This window comes from Hyperolius riggenbachi, chromosome 1, assembly GCF_040937935.1.
Source record: "Hyperolius riggenbachi isolate aHypRig1 chromosome 1, aHypRig1.pri, whole genome shotgun sequence".
Lineage (NCBI taxonomy): Eukaryota > Metazoa > Chordata > Amphibia > Anura > Hyperoliidae > Hyperolius > Hyperolius riggenbachi.
Genome location: NC_090646.1, coordinates 68,146,996 through 68,167,584, shown reverse-complemented (window position 1 = coordinate 68,167,584; position 20,589 = coordinate 68,146,996). Strand labels below are relative to the sequence as shown.

The window sequence follows — 20,589 nt, the reverse complement described above, 5'->3', positions numbered from 1 at the left end:
TAGAAAACATGCCTAGAATCGATCTGAAATCTGCCTCAAAAACTTGTAGCGTTTTGCAGATCTACTAGAGGTTTTTGGTGTGCACTGGGCCTGAGTCTTTGATTAAAAAGGAAATTATTTGGCTCCGTTTGGTTTGCCTGTGAAAACACATTTGAATTGCTGTATAATATTCAGCCACAAGATGGCAGGAGTGTTCTTCTCACCGTTTAATTTTTCTGATAGTCCCATTTTTTTCTGAGTTGAACATGATTAGAGATTTACAACACAAGTTTTTCTGTAATCGGCGATGACAAAATCCAAATTTCAGTAAAATACATGTGTCATTCTTAATGCCAGAATGCAAATACGGTGTGCAAAACAACTGTTTATGAATTGAAGTCCTTTTTTTTCTCAGATGCATGAAATGTTAGAACCGGAAAAAGGACAGCCAAAAGACATTGATTGAAGGACATGAGAGCCATAGTGCTCTGATCCCTGCTTGTCTTGCCAGTTGACGCCCAATCTTATGCCAATAATGTAGTTCTTTGCCATGCTATTTTTATTTTTATTAGGGGGGGGGGGCAGTGGATTAGCTCAAAAATATTATACCAAACTGGTATTTAAGAGGCTGTTACAGCAAACCTAAAGTGACATGTGACATGTGTTAAGATCAACTTATATACATATAGTCCTAGCCCAACTAAACAAACACAGAACATTTAGATCGCGCTTTTCTCCTGGCGGACTCAAAGCGCCAGAGCTGCAGCCACCAGGACGCGCTCTATAGGCAGTAGCAATGCTAGGGAGCCTTGCCCAAGGTCCCCTACTGAATAGGTGCTGGGTTAGCCAAGATTTGAACCCAGGTCGCCTGCATCAGAGGCAGAGCCCTTACCCATTACACTATCCAGCCACTGCATTACTATATTACGAGTCCCTTTCTGTTTTTATTTTTTATTTTAAAAACATTTTTCTTTGAGTTGAGTTTTTAAAATCCATTTTCTCAACTAGGTCTTTTTATAAAATATAGCAAAACAAGACGGCACAAAATGTCACAAAATTCCACAATTACATAATTGCGATTCTGGCTTATGGTTAGCAACAAAATTAATTTTATTTTTCTGAAATAATTACGATATGAAATTATGCAATTATGATTTTCGGATTTATTCCCCTTAAAGGGAACCTAAACAGAAGGATATGGATATTTCCTTTTAACCTCCCTAGCGGTAACCCCGTGCTGGACACGGGGTAAGCCGCCGCGGAGGATTCCTCAGGCCGTGCTGGGCCGATTTGCATATTTTTTTTTCAAACACACAGCTAGCACTTGGCTAGCTGCATGTTTGTTGCGATAGCCGCCGCCGATGCGCCGCTACCTACCGCAATACAGCCCCCCCCCCCCCCGCACACCCCTTGCACCGCCAGGCTGCGCTATGGGGTGGATCAGGATTCCCTTTGACGTCACGACGTTGATGACGTCACTCCGTTCGTCACCACGGCGACGGGGGAAGCCCTCAAGGAAATTCCGTTCAGAACGGGATTTCCTTATGGGCAAGCGGCGCCGGCGGCGATCGGTGAGTACGGGGGGATGCAGCTGGGAGGGGGGAAGCATGTAGCTGCGCAGCCGCACAAATCATACCGCCAGGGAGGTTAAACAATAACAGTTGCCTGTCAGTCCAGCAGATCTCTTTGGGTGCAGTAGTAGCTGAATCACACACTTGAAACAAGCATGCAGCTAATCCAGTCTGACTTCAGTCAGAGCACCTGATCTGCATGCTTGTTCAGGGGCTGTGGATGAAAGCATAAGAGACACAGGATCAGCAGGTGAGTCAGTAAACTGGTATTATTTTAAAAAGAAAAATCCATATCCTTCTCAGTTTAGGTTCCCTTTAACATACATAGCAAGTCTTAATGACTATAGCATGTATGGGGCTTTGCTATTAACTGCAATCATGCAAAATTATGAAAGTATTACGTAAAATTAATAGGATTTTCAAATAATTATGTATGGCTGTTATTGCAAATTTCTACACAAAATGTTGTGTAATCCTAATTAGCAGATTAAGATCATCACTATTAGGGAAGGCCATGGCATGCTAATTATTTTGTATTGATGAATATTTTATGGAGCTGCTGCATTGCATTTCACTGGTCCATTTCCAAGCTGCATACATTTGCATTCAATTCACTGGAATTATTCATATATACCCAAATATAACATTGATCCAAGTATACCCAGAGGTTTTTTTTTTCCCTTCAGACTCCAGAAAGTGGACTAGATTTTAAACCTAGGGTAGAAACTCGGGTGCAAATATACAATTTACTTTTTCTCCTGAGTGATCTCCTAGGAGACAGTTTTCATCTCCTCTTTACAGTAACTTTTCAGCATGTTACAAATTGAAAAAGTAACAAAAAGTTGGTGACAAAGTACTGATTAAAATTATTTTGCTGGTGCTGGTGGTTTAAAAAGGCAGTTTATGACAAGGACCAATATGCAATTCACTTTTTCTCCTGAGGTTTTCCTAGGTGATATTTTCAGCCACAAGCAAGCAACCAAGAAAATACTAAAAATACATTGAATAGTACCTTTTCACCAACTTTTGGGTACATTTCTATTTGTATAATGCTGAAAATTTAGTTTAAAGAGACTCTGAAGCGAGAATAAATCTCGCTTCAGAGCTCATAGTTAGCAGGGGCATGTGTGCCCCTGCTAAACCGCTGCTATCGCGCCGCCAAACGGGGGTCCCTGATCCCCAAAACCCACCTCCGCAAGACTTGGTCGTAGACTTGGTCGTTCCTGGGGGCAGGGCTAACGGCTGCAGCCCTGCCTCCAGTCACGTCTATCAGCGGCGCATCGCCGCCTCTCCCCCGCCCCTCTCAGTGAAGGAAGACTGAGAGGGGCAGGGGAGAGGCGGAGATACTCGCTGACAAACGCGAGTGGGGCAGGGCTGCGGCGGTTAGCCCTGCCCCAACCAGGAAGCACTCCCCCGCTGCACCGGGGGATTTGGGGGTGAAGGGACCTCCGTTAAGCCGCGGGATAGCGGCGGTTTAGCAGGGGCACACATGCCCCTGCTATCTATGAGGTCTGAAGCGAGATTTATTCTCCCTTCAGACTCTCTTTAAGGCTACTTTCCCACCAAGACGTTGCGTTTTAGGGGCACGTTATGGTCGCATAACGTGCCCCTAACACAACGCATGGTGGTGTTGAAGTTGGATGTCAGATTGAGCTGCGTTATGCAGCTCTCAAAGCAGCCGCTCCAGGTTAGTGATAGGAAGTCCGGATCTTTTTAAGGATTCGGATAATTAGAATCGGATCATTGAAAAAATCCGGATCTTTGAACCGAATCATTTGAATCATTTTACTAGGGAAGCAGACTGGGTGAAATGACTAGCAGGACAGGACTTTCCCTGCAGTGTACATTCTGTATGTTCCGGTTTCTTCCAGACAGACATCCACTGTGAACCGAATCTTTCATTGTGATGATCCGGATGATTTGACTCACAAAAAAGATCCGGATCAAGTGAACGATTCGTTCATGATCCGGACAACACTACAATCCTACCAGGAGTCTCTACAGTGCAGTGAATATTAATTAGCCATGTGGCTGGCCGCGGAGGAGGAGGGGAGACCTCCTCCTCCAACATTACTGAGCATATGCAAACAGTCTAATGTGGCTTAGCCCAGTATAACGTACAGCATGCAGCACTTTGTTTAAACGTGTTGCGTTACTATGCAACGAAACGTGGGCACTGTGAACAGCACATTGATTTTACAGTGCTGTGAGTTAGGCTGCGTTACTGGCTGCTGTAACGTGGGACTTTAACGTCCCATTGTGAAACCAGCCTTAATAGAAGATGCACATTATCTCCTGGTAGAGAACTAAACAAAAATAATATAAATGTATGGGCCAAGGTGTCAAAATATCACCTAGGAGAAAACTTGTGAATTGCATATGGGCCCTGCGCCTTTATTCAATTCACTTTTTCTCCTAAGTTTTCTCCTAGGTGATAACTTTTCATGTTCTGTATAAAAAAAAAAAAAAAAAAAAAAAAAAAAAAAAAACTTTTCAGCATTTTGCAATTGAAAAAGTACCAAAAAGTGAGTGGTAAAGTACTGTCAAAATTATTTTGAGTGTTTTCTTGCTTGTTGTCACTTGCATGCCTTAAAATAAACTCCTTTAGGCAGAAAAATAATAATAATAATAATAAAACAAAAACCTAAAAACAGCCTGTTTGATCTGTTTTGCTATGTACACACTATACACACACTACACACACACACACACTACACACACACACACACTACACACACACACACACACACACACACACACACACACTACACACACACACACACTACACACACACACACACTACACACACACTACACACACACTACACACACACTACACACACACTACACACACACTACACACACACTACACACACACTACACACACTACACACACTACACACACTACACACACTACACACACTACACACACTACACACACTACACACACACTACACACACACTACACACACTACACACACTACACACACTACACACACTACACACACACTACACACACACTACACACACACCACACACACCACACACACCACACACACCACACACACCACACACACCACACACACCACACACACCACACACACCACACACAACACACACACCACACACACCACACACACCACACACACACACACACACCACACACACACACACACTTAGGGTGCACATGAACAGGAGTCAATTGGAACATGGTAAACGCATCACAACTTAACCATTTAGGGACCCCAGGCTTGCTTACAATTCAGTGCTCTGCTGTTTTCAAAAGCTCGCTGCAGGTCCATACAACTTAGCAGCCAAATGAATCTTTTTGCCCACCAACAGAGCTTTAGCATTGTATCCATTAGGATCTGGTCCGTTAGGATCCGCGAACGGACTGTTTTTTTTTTTTCCTGCAAGTGTGAACTGGACCTAACCGAAAATAGGTCTTAGGGCTGGAACCCACAGGAGCGCTTTTGGCAGCGTTTTGGCAGCACTGCGATACGCTAGCAGTTTGCCAAAACGCTGGGCTAATGTTAATGGATGGGGCAACTTCCACAGGAGCGTTTGCGTTTCTCAGAAACGCAAACGCAGGACATGCAGCATTTTGGGAGCGTTAGCGCTTCAATGTAAAGTATTGAACCGCTAGCGGAAACGCTCAGCAAAACCTAAACTGAGCGGTTTTGCTAGCGTTTTGCGGTTCAGCACACTGTAACAAAATGAAAAATAATTCACAGGACCAATCAGGATAAAAACGCAAAACGCAAAACGCTAGGCACCCGCTGGGGAAAAAAATACAATGTTGCAAAACACGACCAAAAACGCGCATGAATCCGCTTGCAAACCGCTCAGACAAAACGCTAGCGGTTGCGTTTTGCGTTTGCGGTTTTCAGTGGGTTCCAGGCCTTATGCCAGATTTTTTTTTAAGCAGAAATTCACTGAATGGGTTAAACATGAGATTTTAGTGTTGGATTTAACTAGGAATCTGCATCCGTTCTTATCTTTAGTTACAAATGTATCTTTATTTGGAATACAAATAGACCTTTGAAAAGCCTGCCAGGGAAGCCCTCTTTGTTCTCTCAGAGCAGTGTTTGTTTGTTACATTGTAGATAGATACATATGTAACTAAACAAGCAAGCACGGAGGAGGATTTCTAGCTAAATGCAGCACTAAAATGTCATGTTTAATCCATTCAGTGAATTTCTGCGGAAAAAAAAATCTGGCATAATAGTTTATAAGCTGTAAGCAATCTTTTAAAGCAAAGTTGAAATGCTGGGTGTTAGACCACTTTAAAGGAACACTATTGATTAACATGTTTTTTCAGTTGAGATAGGAATAGTTTGGGAAGTGCTGTTAAGTACGGGTGTAGACATTTCAATGCTCATCTCTTTGATTACTTTTATCAAATTCCTTTCACACTTCACTGATGCCAAAATCTGACGACCCAGTGAGCCATGAGGGGAGGGGGCATCCCTCACACTACATCTGTAAACCCTGTGTGTGTGAGAAAGATCTCACTGCAGCTGATGCGTCTCAGAGCTCCCTGCAGAAAGCAGCGGGCATGTATGTTATGTGCAACATAAACATTTGTAATTGTGTTTGAAACCTGACACCAGAGGCATTTCATATATCTCTGCTTCAATATTACACTGTTCTTTGCATGTCAGACTGCAGAGATTCACCTTTGCAAATGAGACATTCCAACCAAACTGAAATCTGCACACAACGAATTACAGCTTTTGCCTCTGATTTTTAACATGAAAAGTAGGAAAATGTTTACACAGCTACATAGACATTATTTGTACATTGTCATTTTAGAACACTTTGGGCTTGATTCATTAACCAGTGACTCACTAACTGACTAACTCAGTTAGCACGTGTTAAGACTTTTCACGTGCAAACTAGGATACTAAGTAGTTTGCACGGGCAAAGCTGTTACTGTTCGCATGCTATTCTAGCGGGCACACCACGTAACTTGGTGCATGCGAATGGGGCTACGCCATATGCTCCGTTCGCGTGCAAAATCAGCTGCTTCACATGTAAAGTATGCCTATCAAGCTACTTAGCAGGCGAAGCGGGTGATTTTGCACGCAAAGCGCTGCGCGCAAAACTTTACACTCGCTGCGCTAAACTTTACGCACGCATACTCTTACATGCATATTGGTGTGTGAAGAGGCAGTTTGCATGTGCTAAGGGGCTTTTCACTGGCGGTCTAACACTTAGCATGCTTTTATGAATCAAGCCCTTAGTGTTCCTTTAAGATAATACTGTACATGTGAAAAGTTTTTCTTAAAGAGGAACTCCAGCCTAAACATACTGTCATTAAGTTACATTAGTTATGTTAATTAAAATAGATAGGTAATATAATCTCTTAACCACCCTGCTTTAAAAGAACAGGCAAATGTTTGTTTTCATGACGGCAGCCATCTTTTTGGTTGAAAGGAGGTGACAGGGAGCATGAGATAGTTCCAACTGCCCTATGTCCTGAGCACCTCTCCCAGTTGCTAGGCAACGTGAACAACAACATAGGAAATCCCTTCATTCTCTGCACAGCATCAGGGAAAAAAAGCCTGGGCATTTTTTCTTTGATGGGTGGAGCTTAGGTAAAAATGCAGCTAAAAATGATGCTTTGGTAAGAAAAAACAAAGTTCAGATGCTGTGAAACTGTTAAAGAAACACCAAGCCTTTTCAGTGCTGCTGAGTAGATTTTTAGTCCGGAGGTTCACTTTAAACCATTTAACCCTGTTTTGGTAAGTAAATAAAACATTACATAAACAGCTAAAAAAAAAAAAAAAAAAAAACCCACACACAAGACCAAAAGACGTTCAGCTGAGTTGGATAGATGGGGAAACTGGATTGTCTCCAATGTACGGAGGCTAATAATGGATGTGCATTATATTATAATAGGCTCAGATGAATAAAATACGAGTTTGCCTTGAAATAGAAGTTTTGCTAGCATCAGAGTAAAGCGTAATAAATCACACGCCAGCTTACATTACACCTGTCACCGCTGTAATAAAGGCGATCTCTTCTGGACGGAGGGCATATGTACTACCAAGAAAAATAATACAGAAGTAACAAGGCTCGATTATCCCTGGAGGAAAGCCTCGGCCTCCTTGTGCAATCCCTCCGTCATAAAAGATTCATTCTCCTCTTCCAAAGACAAAGGAATGTGTGCTGAATTCTGCCTACCAGGGCTTCCCGCTCCGAAAATAACTCCAAAACGCATCTGATGCATTATAAAAGGTTACTAAATATTAACCAGATGCAAAACACTTGTCATAATGTGAAACATAAAGGGATAGAAGAGGCAGAACCCCATTTCTCTAAAACCATAAAGGTTGGTATAGTCAACTGACCGCAAATGCTGAAAATATTTTTTATTGGACAAGGGGGGGTTATTTGTGTTGGCTCTATACAAGCGCCAACACTCCACACAGTTCTATTTAAAAGGTGTTTTTGTTGTATTGACCTGAAGAAGTGGGAGGAGTCCAGTGAAACACGTTGTCAACAACTATTTTTTGAATATTAAAGGGACTTAGAGCTGAAAAAATAAAAAGATTTTATACATACTTGGGGCTTCCTCCATTCGCCCGGATCGCTCTCACGCCACCATTCTTCGATGTCCGCTGCTTCGGGAACCAGGTCCCGTCACTTATGTCATCACGGTCAGTCTATGCAGGAGAAGTGCAACCTCTACGTATTTCTGCAGCGGCTGCTGGAGAGATATGCAAACAGCGCGCTTCTCTTATGTTACAGTGGCTCCTACTGACGGAAGTGTGGGGACCCGGTATCGGAGCTGCAGATGTCGGAGGTAACAATGTGGCTCATTACAAAAAAAATCCTTTTTTTTTCTTAAAAATCCTACTTCTTTTTACATTTCAATGTCTGTTGGAGGATTTTATTAACCTACTTCTAGGCCTGCTGTTCTCAGAAAGAGCTGGCAGGTAGGATTGCTCATTGCTGTGATTAGCAGCAGCAATGAGTAAACAAAAGCTTTCATCAGTGAGTGTGTGTGTGTGCGTGTGCATGTGTGTGTGTGTGCGCATGTGTGTGTGCGCGCGTGTGCGTGTGTGCGCGCGCGTGCGTGCGTGCGTGTGTGTGTGTGTGTGTGCGTGTGTGTGCGCGTGTGCATGTGTGTGTGTGTGCATGTGTGTGTGTGTGTGCATGTGTGTGTGTGTGTGTGCATGTGTGTGTGTGTGTGTGCATGTGTGTGCATGTGTGTGCGTGTGTGCGTGTGTGCGTGTGTGCGTGTGTGCGTGTGTGCGTGTGTGCGTGCGTGTGTGCGTGCGTGTGTGCGTGTGTGTGTGCGTGTGTGTGTGCGTGTGTGCGTGTGTGCGTGCGTGTGCGTGCGTGTGCGTGCGTGTGTGTGTGTAGGGGGGAGGGGAATATAGGATCATGTACTTTAAACAGTTTAGAGAAGTCACAATTGATTACCTTCACACCTGCCCCTGGATAAATAAGGGCAGGGAGAAGGGGAAAGGGGGAAAGGGTGGTGCCTACAACTATTAGAATTCAGGACAAGCTGCAGAAAAAAAGCGGCTTGGAACCGTTTAAGATAGTTTTAAAGGAAGCCAGCAGTTATAACTTCCATATTTCATTAGCTTTCAGAATTCAACTTATTTTGGGTTTAGTTGCCCTTCGATTTTAATTGTGATCTTATGATGTCTGAACTTCCTTCCACAATTCCATCACAAATAAACAGGAGCAACAAATATGCATCACATGACATCCTGCTTCCTCCTTTGTTCGTGCGTCAGGTGCCTGGCACGCATTAACAACATGCGTGCGGGCTTCAGGCAGATTTTGTGGATGGATGGGAGGAGCTTGTGGCAGTGCGCATGCACGTTGCTAACATGCCCATGTTACGGGGGTGTGGCTGTCCAGCACTGCAGGGGGGGTCGTGGCCATGTGCCCAAGATCGTAGGCGCATGTGCAGTCAGTTGCCTAGCACCCAATATGAAATGGACGGGCTTTTTTTTTTTACCAGTTGGTCATAACAGTACAGTGAATGGAATAGAGCTGACATTTCGTGCTATCTTGGCGATGCATAGTGTAAGCATGTCATGATTTTGTACAGTTTATTTTATTCTAGCTACTCAACAATTTTCCAGCTGAGATGTTTATTCTATCTTCTGTTTTATCAGGTGAATCATGGCCAAGATCTCCTCTCCAGCTTTCACTGCTTACAGTCCTCACTTTACAGGCGCGATTGCGAAGGTGAGAAAATAAAACCAAGATGAAAGCCTCTCCTTGTGGATTATATTTGCATCTCAATTCATAAAATGTCACAGAGTCGGCTAGGTTGACTTGCTTGCGGTAATTGCGAAATGTGCTTGATTTGTAATTATGAATAAAGCTCATTTGCTGGTGCTTCTCTGGTGAACCACAGTAAATTAAAAAAAAAAAAAAAAAAAAAAAAAGATATGACACTACCGTTTAGATGCATAGGAGAGAAATCATGGAACGCTTGAGCGTGACACAAGTGAGGGAAGATGATGAAATTCCCAGGGGAAATCTGAGATTATGAGACATGGGGTCTAATTGAGAAATTGGCTGAACTACTTTGTATCTATTTTTTCTACTGTTCCTTTAGAGACTTTAGGACAGCTGGATTATTGATAGGTTCCACTAACTAGACTTTACATTACACATAACAAAGCTTTGACCAAGTATGTGGCATATTCAGAGTTGGATCATCCAGAAGGCAACTTAGGCAGGGGATTAGGTCCTAGCAAGGTTTAAGAGGCCTGGCTGACTCCAGCCCCCACCAAATAAAAAAAGCCAGGAGGCCAGCAGGGGCGAGTCAAAGCTTTTATCTTGCCTACGGCCAGATTGCACCTTAATCAATGGGCACATGTCAATGATTTAAACTTGACCTTAAGTACATGGTTTTCTGCACAGTTCTAAAATGCTGCCCATCAAGCATAAGTGAGCTGCCTTGTAGTAAAGTAAAGTACTGTACCCACTGGCAGATCACGGCCAGATTCTAGATGGATTGGGGATCTCCGCTGACAATGATTGTTCCCCCGATTCATTTGGCCAAATCTGCAAGCGTTGTTTGCTGCTTCAGAAACAAATGATTGTGTAAACAATTGTTTACACCAGGCATGGGCAAACTTGGCCCTCCAGCTGTTAAAGGGAAGGTTCAGGGACAGTTGAAAAAAAAAATAAAAATCCGAATCCACTTACCTGGGGCTTCCTCCAGCCCGTGGCAGGCAGGAGGTGCCCTCGGCTCCGCTCCGCAGGCTTCCGGTGGTCTCCGGTGGCCGACCCGACCTGGCCAGGCCGGCGGCCAGGTCGGGCCTCTTCTGCGCTCCATTGTGCGTTCCACGCCGGCGCGCTGACGTCATCGGACTTCCTCCGGGCTGTACTGCGCAGGCTCAGAACTCTGAGCCTGCGCAGTACAGCCCGGAGGACGTCCGATGAAGTCAGCGCGCCGGCGTGGAACGCACAATGGAGCGCAGAAGAGGCCCGACCTGGCCGCCGGCCTGGCCAGGTCGGGTCGGCCACCGGAGAACATCGGGAGCCTGCGGAGCGGCGCCGAGGGCACCTCCTGCCTGCCACGGGCTGGAGGAAGCCCAAGGTAAGTGGATTCGGATTTTTATTTTTTCTTCAACTGTCCCTGAACCTTCCCTTTAAGGAACTACGTGTCCCACAATGCATTTGCATTTATGAGTCATGACTGTGGCTGTAAGCCTCCTGCAATGCATTGTGGGATTTGTAGTTCCTTAACAGCTGGAGGGCCAAGTTTGCCCATGCCTGGTTTACACCACCTTGGTAAAACACATGAAAGTCAATGGGGATCGGAACGATCCCCTCTTGACTTAATCGGACATGTCAGTTGTTCAAAAATAAACAATCGCCGCAGGTGGCGTGCAGGTTAAACATTGTTTAGTGACTGTTTACTTTACACTGCTGTTATTTTCTTCCCAATTATCTTTAAACACAGTTGACCCTTCCACTGATGGAAGAGGGGTTACACAGTAGTGGGATCTAAGTGACCACGGGTCTTCGCCCACACCCCCTTGAGGGGAGTGCAGGATTTCGCTGCCTAGTGCCCACCGGGTCACTACTGGGATAACCTTAGCTAGTGGTTGGGAGAACAGTGACGCTAGTATAAGAGAAGGAGAAGACATAGTCAGACAGTTAGCCAGAGGTCCGGGGCAGGCGGCGTTCAACGTAGCCAGGTCACAAGCCAAGAGTCGGGGCAGGTGGCAATCAACGGAGTCAGGTCACAAGCCAGGGGTCGGGATAGGCGGCAATCAATGAAGGTTGGGGTCACAAGCCAAGGATCAAATCGGTAATCAATCAGGATAATAGCAGGAAGCAGTAGAGTCACCATGGGGCTTACACCAAGCTGTCAGAACAAGCAGCACTGTCACTGAGGGCAGTGCTGCTTAAATAATGTGGGGAGCCAATCAGAACGTTGGAAATTTGTGATACTTTTTCGTGCATGCGCTGGTGCGGCCTTTTTGGCGCATGAGCTGGTGCGTGATGCCAGAGGCGTCGACCAGGAAGTAAACAAAGGAGTCCCAGGGAACCCGCACGTGCGTGCGTGTGCGTGCGTGCGCGTGCGTGTAAAAGGGAGAGGGTTCGGTAACGCCGCATGAGCCAGGTACAGTGAGTGACAACAGAGAGAGAGAGAGAGAGAGAGAAAGGGAGAACACAGACAGAGCTGCAGCTGATGATTGTTTACACAAATTTGAAGCTATATTTTTGCTTTAGTAATGCCTACAGTGAGAACTGTTCTTTGTAAATGTCAGTTTCTTCATAGAAAATATGAAAAGATGAAAAAGGCCTCTGTATTGCTATTTGCCAGTAATTACTGTAAATATGTGGCATTTAAAAATTTAGTTAACTTTGATACTTGTCCTTTAACCACTTCCCAACTGAGGGGTTTTACTCCCTGACCACCAGAGCAATTTTCACCTTTCAGCGCTCCTTCCATTCATTCGTCTATAATTTTATCATTACTTATCCCAATGAAATGAACTATATCTTGTTTTTTTCACCACCAATTAGGCTTTCTTTAGGTGGGACATTATGCCAAGAATAATTTTATTCTAAATGTGTTTTAATGGGAAAATAGGAAAAAATGTGGGAAAAAATTTATTATTTTTCAGTTTTCGGCCTTTATAGTTTTTAAATAATGCATGCTACTGTAATTAAAACCCATTAAATGTATATGCCTATTTATCCCAGTTATAAAACCGTTTAAATTACGTCCCTATCACAATGTTTGCCGCCAATATTTTAGTTTGAAATAAAGGTGCATTTTTTTCAGTTCTGCGTCCATCCCTAATTACAAGCCCATAGTTTATAAAGTAACAGTGTTATACCCTCTTGACATAAATATTTAAAAAGTTCAGTCCCTAAGGTAACTATTTATGTTTTTTTTTTTATTGTAAATTTTTTATTTTTTTTTAATTACAAAAATAAATAAATTGGGGAGTGTGGGAGGTAAGGAGTTAATTTTTTGTGTAAAACAAGTTTATTTGTGTGTAGAAAATGGTTAGGGTGTAGTTTTACTATTTGGCCACAAGATGGCAACATTACCAATTTGTTTCATGCGACCTGCAAGCGTCCTTCCGGACGCTTGCAGGAAGTAGAAAGAGGCTGGGACTTTGTTATTTTTTCACAATGATCGCGCTGCTCAGCCGAGCGGCAGCAGGTCATTGCGGGGCTTAGATCAACGAACGGGAATGGATTTTCCCGTTCGTTGATCTCTGGGCGAGCGGGCGGCGGCGTGTTTACTAGCGGCGGGCGGCGTGTTTACGAGCGGGAACGCGGACAGCGGCGGGAGTGCGCAAAGTACGGATTTCTCCGTCCCTGGGGGTGAAAGGATGGAAAAAGGGGCGGAGAAATCCGTACGCGCAGGGGTAAAGTGGTTAAAGAGGAACTGTTGTGAAAATAACATAATTAATATGTATTTATTATTATTTAGTCACCCTGATTTACATTGTGAAATTTATCACTTGTGGTGACATCTTTAGTACAGGCAGGTGATGTTTGAGGAAAGATAATTTCTGAGAGTCCTATGCACAGAGGGAGATACTGCTTGCTTGGCAGTAGGAAACATGTAACGATTGTGGAACTTTCTCCGTGTGCAGCGCACAACGCGTGCGCTGACACGGCGGAAATCCTCCACAAGCGTATAATTGCAGGCACCCAGCAAAAGGTGCTACGCACCCGTAGAGGAAAATTCCTGTCGGCAGATGGCGCTGGGGAGTGCAGAGGAACCGATCCTCTGTACCTCCACAAATGCCAGACAGGAATTGTACGAAGCTCAGAACGCAATCGCAAGAGAAGCGATTGCGAATGAGAACGAGCAAAGGGACAGGTTGTATGTGTGTGCGCCAATCTAGTCGCCACCCCGCGACCGCGCACACACAACAGCAGATACGAAACAGAAACGCGATCGCGAGAGGTGCGATCGCCAGACGTGACACAAGGCAGAACAGAATATGAGGATAGCAAAGGCACAGCAAACCATACAATGAGGAGATGCGGAAAATAACAAACGCTAGCTAACCGTGAACACCGCACTCATTCGCAACAGTGCACGCGGTTATGCGCGGCCTCCACGTGATAAGCACAATAGAGACAAGCACGCCTAACTAACCATCGACAGACAAACATGAAACAGAGGACGCGAGCGCTTGCTCAACGGTTACCTCACCGAGCCTCCAGCAAGCGCTCGTAGCAGACAAGACAGACACACGAAAACAGGAACAGGCGGGAGATAGGATCCACAGCACTAGCGAAAGTGACTAGCGCGATCCAGGAAGACAGAACAGAAGGATCCACAGCACTAGCGCGAAGCGAGTGCGATCCAGGTACAGAGTAGCAGAACAGAAGGATCCACAGCACTAGCGAAAGTGACTAGTGCGATCCAGAGAGGCAGAACAGAAGGATACACAGCACTAGCGCGAAGCGAGTGCGATCCAGGGACAGAGTAACAGAACAGAAGGATCCACAGCACTAGCGCAGGATGCTAGTGCGATCCAGAGAGGCAGAACAGAAGAGATAGCTGGTAGCAACTGCTGCACCAGCTATGCTCCAAGAACAGAGATCAGAACGATTTCCTGTCGACCACCGTTGGGACAGGACCATCGCGCAACAAACAAAACAGATAAACAATCCTAACTGCACTAGGGAACCTGCCTAGCACAGCTTCCAGGAATTACTCTAAGCTGATCTTCAAACAAAGAGCATGGCTGACACTCTCCAGAGTGTTTCACAGGAAGACTCCCTATGAACAGCCAAGCATTGTGGGAAACACATTGTACTTATAGTACACGCCTCCAATGAATGTGGCCAGGTAATTTGCATGACAACGTATGCAAATTCCTCAGCAAGCACAAGCTGCAAAACTGACAGAAGCTCTTCTTTCCAGAGTCCTGCAGCATGCAAACCTACACAATGGTCAAAAAGCTGCCTGCCTGCACAGGCAGCTGAGCAAATCATCACAAAACAGCAATTAATTCCCACAATGCAATGAGGTTCACATACAGCAGCAAAATGTCAGGCACATATTCATGACATCACACTGTGGGAGGGGTTTCACCACAGTATCAGACTAAATGCTCTATTTGAGGAAAGGTGAAGATTTCTCAAGGGACAGGGGTATCGGCTACTGACTGATGTTCAATCCTTGGTTCAAATTCCTCTTTAAAGAAGCTCAAAAAATGCCATATGTTCCCCTCTCCTGACCACATCTATCACGAGCCCTGATTCTGCAAGGAATGCTGACCAAATATTTCTTGTCCTGTACCTGTACTGGTTTCTGCTTCCCTATAGCCAAGCTGGTAGCATTGGATATACACACCCATTGTCTCCTTTAGTAAAACAGAGGTACCACCACTACATAGCCAGCAAATATGACAACAGTTTAATAGCAATTGTAGAAAATTATACTGTCTACCAAACGTTTGTAAATGTTAAAATTTGTTTAAATCTTGTAGATTGCCTTTCTTGACGCAAACACAGGCAGACTGAAAGCACCCATTTCAAGCAATTCTGAAATGAAAAGAAACTTATAAGATAATGAAGTGTATGTGTAGTACAGACAGCCCAGCTGCAATTTTTTGGGGGGGCACAATGGCTAGCTGGTGGGGCCCATTAAGGGTATCAAAAATTGATGTTTATATGGCGAGCTTTAGATATTTTTTGCTTAGCTCAGGTGTTTAAATTAAGGGCAACTAGTTCAGCAATGATAGGAACCAAATGTAAACATCACAAACAAAACTCAGAGGCTTTTGAGCAGAGCAGATTGTCCAAACAATGGTGCTATTATTGGAAAAAAAAACAAATCTACTTGGCTAGCTTGCTGGCATGCTTTAATACTTACACAACTGTAACTGAGAGGGGCAGTCAAGGGGGCACAATGACTCCCGGGGGGGGGGGGGGGGGGAGGGCAGTGCCCCAGTGTACCAACTCCCATGAGCACAGATAGCAAATAGAACATTTGTAGCAAAGAAAAAAAAAATCTTATATTGTTTTCCAGTACAGGAAGGAGTTAAAACACATGTGTTGCTATCTGTACAAAACAAAAGTTTGCTTTCTTAACACATAAAGAATTTGCGATAATTCAGGTTGGAGTGAGCTTGAGATGTCTCCCAGTGCATCACTGCTGAAAATATGCTAATTAACCATTGTTACTCTTAAAAGCTAAACACACCTCCAGAACTGCTGGAATGCAATGGTGTGTCAGCTTGTTAATTTGTACAGAGCCATAATAATCCAACATGCATACAGACTGTTTCGGATTGTTTGATCCTCATCAGTGCATGCCTTGGGAGACATCTCAAGCTCACTCCAACCTGAATTATCGCAAATTCTTTCGGTTTTAAGAAAGCAAACTTTTGTTTTTCTTAACATCTTAGTAAGGGGGCTTTTAGGACCATTGTAGTCCCTTACACACTCCAATGAGTTCTGGGTCACCATGAGCTTGCTGGTTAGTCTGTCCCTCTTGCTATCTATGCAAAAGAGCTTCTCTGAGCTATTTGACCAACTTGGTTGAACACAGTCCTTATTTCTAAATAGCTTACACAGTCAAAAAACAGCAAGAGGCAGCTTGAGATTAGAGATGTAGCGAACGGTTCCCGAACCGTTCGCCGGCGAACATCTCTGGATACATGGGGCTTTTACTACTTCCGGGTCGCTCTGACCCGGAGTAGTACGCCTGCGCTGCCCGGCAAAGCGCGTCCTAGATCGCGCTCCTGTTGCCGGGCACTCTCTGCGCATGTGCGTGACGTCATGAACGACGTCACGCACATGCGCAGAGAGTGCCCGGCAACAGGAGCGCGATCTAGGACGCGCTTCGCCGGGCAGCGCAGGCGTACTACTCCGGGTCAGAGCGACCCGGAAGTAGTAAAAGCCCCAGAGATGTTCGCCGAGCGAACAGTTCGCAACATCTCTACTTGAGATAAGGTTTTACTGCAGGAAACTTCAAAGGGTCATTAGCTCTGCTCTGTTTTACTGGTTACAATTCAGAGTGAGGATTCTAAACTGCAAACATGACAGAATGATGCAATGGTATAAAGCTATGCAACTGGAATAAAAAAAATCTTTTCTTTGCTACTAATGTTCTATTTACCATCCCTACTACATACTGTATACAATTCATTAGAAGTTTATTTTCACTTCAGTGTCACTTTAACTCTGCACAAATAACGATGATCTTGACATGTGGTATTGGACGGGAGTTGCCTGGATTATAAGTAAATGTATTCTCAAAGACTTTGGAAGTTGAATAACTCGCGATTCATGGACGTTCTCCCCCTCCCTTTTTTCTGATGGGATTCTTCAAAGCAAACTACAAGGACTCAGGAAGTACAAAGTATAAAAAGGTACAGTATATCAAACGCAGGCGCAACAGAAGAAACTCATATTTGTTTTACTTTGATGTACTTAATTTTAAATTAGGTGTTAAATTGGTCTCTCTGTGCAGCAGAAGCCATACCGTGCTTAATTTATTTCCATAGAATACACAGTTTTAAGGTGAACAGCTCTACTTGTATATACTTAAAGTACACTTGAACTGTGAAGCATGTGGAGGCTGCCATATTTATTTCCTGTTAAAGCGGGATTGTCACCATAAAAATCAAATTTCAACAGCAACTGGTCTGAGTGTATTAAGTGATAAAGATGCTAATCCTGTATTTAAAACTTTTTTCTGCTGTTATGGTTTGGAGTTATTACATACTATGGGCTTGATTCACAAAGCGGTGCTAACTGTTAGCATGCCTGTGAAAACCCCCTTAGCACGTCTAAACGAGCTTTTCGTGCGCAAAACTTTACGCGCGTAAAACTTTACGCGCACACTGCACAGAGCACAGGGCGCTCCGCACGAAGTGCCCATTAAAGCCTATGGGATTTAGCGCGCATAGGACTTTGCGTGCGCAAAGTTAGCGCGCGATCTGATTGAGAAATCCGGTGCTAACCTACTTAGCACCCTGGTTAGCACGTCTAAAGACTTTAGATGTGCTAAGTAGGTTAGCACCGCTTTGTGAATCAAACCCTATAGGAGCACTGGCCCTAGTGCCAAACAGTACCAAAAAGTTGAATGCTGGGAGTTCTTTTTATCTATAATATATTCCTCCTTTTCCATGTATTTCCCTGCCTAGCTGATCACTTGTGTTTACAAGCAAGGCTGAGGTGACTCAGTGATTGGAAAGTGTAAATTAAAAAAAAAAAAAAAAAAAAAAAAAAAGACTCCAGGAGGAGGGCAGCTAATGAATACACAATGAGCAAGAGAAGGGAGGGGGGAAAACACGAGTCAGGGAGGATATGATGTCAGCATTAGCTTGGCAAGATGGCCACTGCCTAGAATAGGATTTTCTGCTTTTACTTTGTACAATTCAAAGGAATCATTACGTGGATAGCACAATACATCTGTTATGCAAGTAGAGGTAGTATTTATCTACCCAATCAGCAAGATCGTTTTTCATACCCTATGGGAGGGATCACTTTGTCAGCCTCTCCTGGGGACCGCTCAGTGACAGTGATCGTGACGTGATCAGCATGTACAGCTGCAGCTGGCAAGCTGATCACTGAGCCCCGCTATGTTTATTTAAGGAAGCTCGTGCTAGAGTGAGCTTCCGTCAAATCTCGCCCATCATAAGAGAACGCACCGGCGCATCCTGGAGGAATGAGAAAGCCCCTCTGCAGCCGCCATCCTGCGTTAGGTGGTCGCAGAGTGGCTAAGATGGGGGAAAAGGGATAGGAGAGATCATGAAAGAAAGCCCGCCTCTTCCTATCTGTCTGTGTTATCGCAGGGTAAAGCAACGGCAGTGCAAGGAAACGGGGCCTAGAACACTTACCACGTCACATCCTGTTGCGCCGGAAGTTACAGTGGGACTTCTGTGGCAAAGGCCATAGACCCTGAACAAGCATGTAGATCAGGTGCTCTGACTAGATTAGCTGTATACTTGTTTCGGTGTGTAATTCAGACACTACTGCAGCCAAAGAGAGATCAGCAGGACTGCTAATGCAACTGGTATTGTTGAAAAGGAATTAAACATGACAGCTTCCATATCACCCTCAGTTTAGATGTCCTTTAAAAAGTTTATACAATATATACAATATTTGTAAAGCAGTTTTCACCAATAGAACTTAAAACACATAAGACAACATGTGGCATTAAAGGACAACTAAAGTGAAATAGAGATATGGAGGCTGCCATATGTATTTCCTTTTAAGCAATAACAGTTGCCCGGCAGCCCTGCTGATCCTCTGCCTGTAATGCTTTTAGCCATAGCCCCTGAACAAGCATGCAGCAGATCAAGTGTTTGTTTTGTTTTTTAAATCTGACAATGCTTCTTTCTAGTGTGATTCAGACACTACTGCAACCACATAGACGAGCAGTGCTGCCAGGCAACTGGTATAGTTTAAAAGGAAATAAATATGGCAGCCTGTGTTTTGTGAAGAGAGATATCTTTGCCAATATGGCAGCCTCCATATACTTCTCGCTTCAGGTTCCCTTTAACGTAGCAGGGACAGCTATACTGTCCCAGGAAATAAAATACATATGTAGATAAACATTTGTTCTACTTACACAACACATGTCTTGTACTGTCCATGTTTTGATTTCAGGGAATTGTATATAGCAAATAAAAAAGAAAAGGCATTTTCCATTTGTACTTGTGACTGAAGCCAATCCTGATGTCATTCACTCCCTTACTGTTTTTTCCCCTCCTAGAAACTGCACTGTCATAGCTAGCTTACTTTGTAAACACATATAAGCACAGCATAGATCAGATTACAGTTGCTTCTCCCTTCTTAGCCTCGTGTCACACTTAACTGCCCTCAGCCAATCAGTGAGGAGCAGTAATGTGGGAGGGGTGACGACAAGCTTCCTTCTAGTGGGCAATGTACCAAATACAGCCAGTCAGAGGAGATTTATACAGCAGAAACATATGATTATATTGAATGCTTGCAATGCAGAGTCAGGTTGTAGACAACAGAATGTACACAGAGCGGTGGGTAAATCGAATTTGATTTTGTGGATGACGATCTCTCTTTAAGAGAGCTGCAGCCAGCTTGGGCACACTCAGTGATACCACTGAGGACATCTGCATTAGATGATCGGTTGTTTTTCTATCAAGTTATTCATGGTCAGATTGGACAGTGATCCTTTATCTGGGAAAGAGTCTCCATTCCTCTAGTGCCGGCTCTGCACATGGAAATAGCAACAGTTTGAATTGGAGTCATTTACATGTTTGGCTAATGATGCTGTGTTTTGTAAAGAGAGATATCTTTGCTTTGCAGCTTGTCCATGCGTTTTAGTTGCCACTTGGCTGCCAAGTTCAGCATCTGTGTTGATTCACCTCACACTGACATTTACCGGCTCTAGAATGCTTGCCATAGTCTCCGGCTCATCACGGACATACTCTGTTTCCCCCGAAAATTAGACCGTGTCTTATATTAATTTTTGCTCTAAAAGATGTGCTAGGGCTTATTTTCAGGGGATGTCTTATATTTCTATTAGGAAGTGTCTCTCAGCAGAACATTGCCTGTTCCTTTGTACTGTGATGTTA

General features: G+C 44.2%; 1 protein-coding gene across 8 annotated transcripts in view; it reads right to left on the bottom strand.

The window, feature by feature from the left end:
* Positions 1-20,589, bottom strand: part of CTNNA2 (catenin alpha 2) — a 3,078,224-nt gene that overhangs the window by 2,418,331 nt on the left and 639,304 nt on the right. The window lies entirely within an intron of this gene.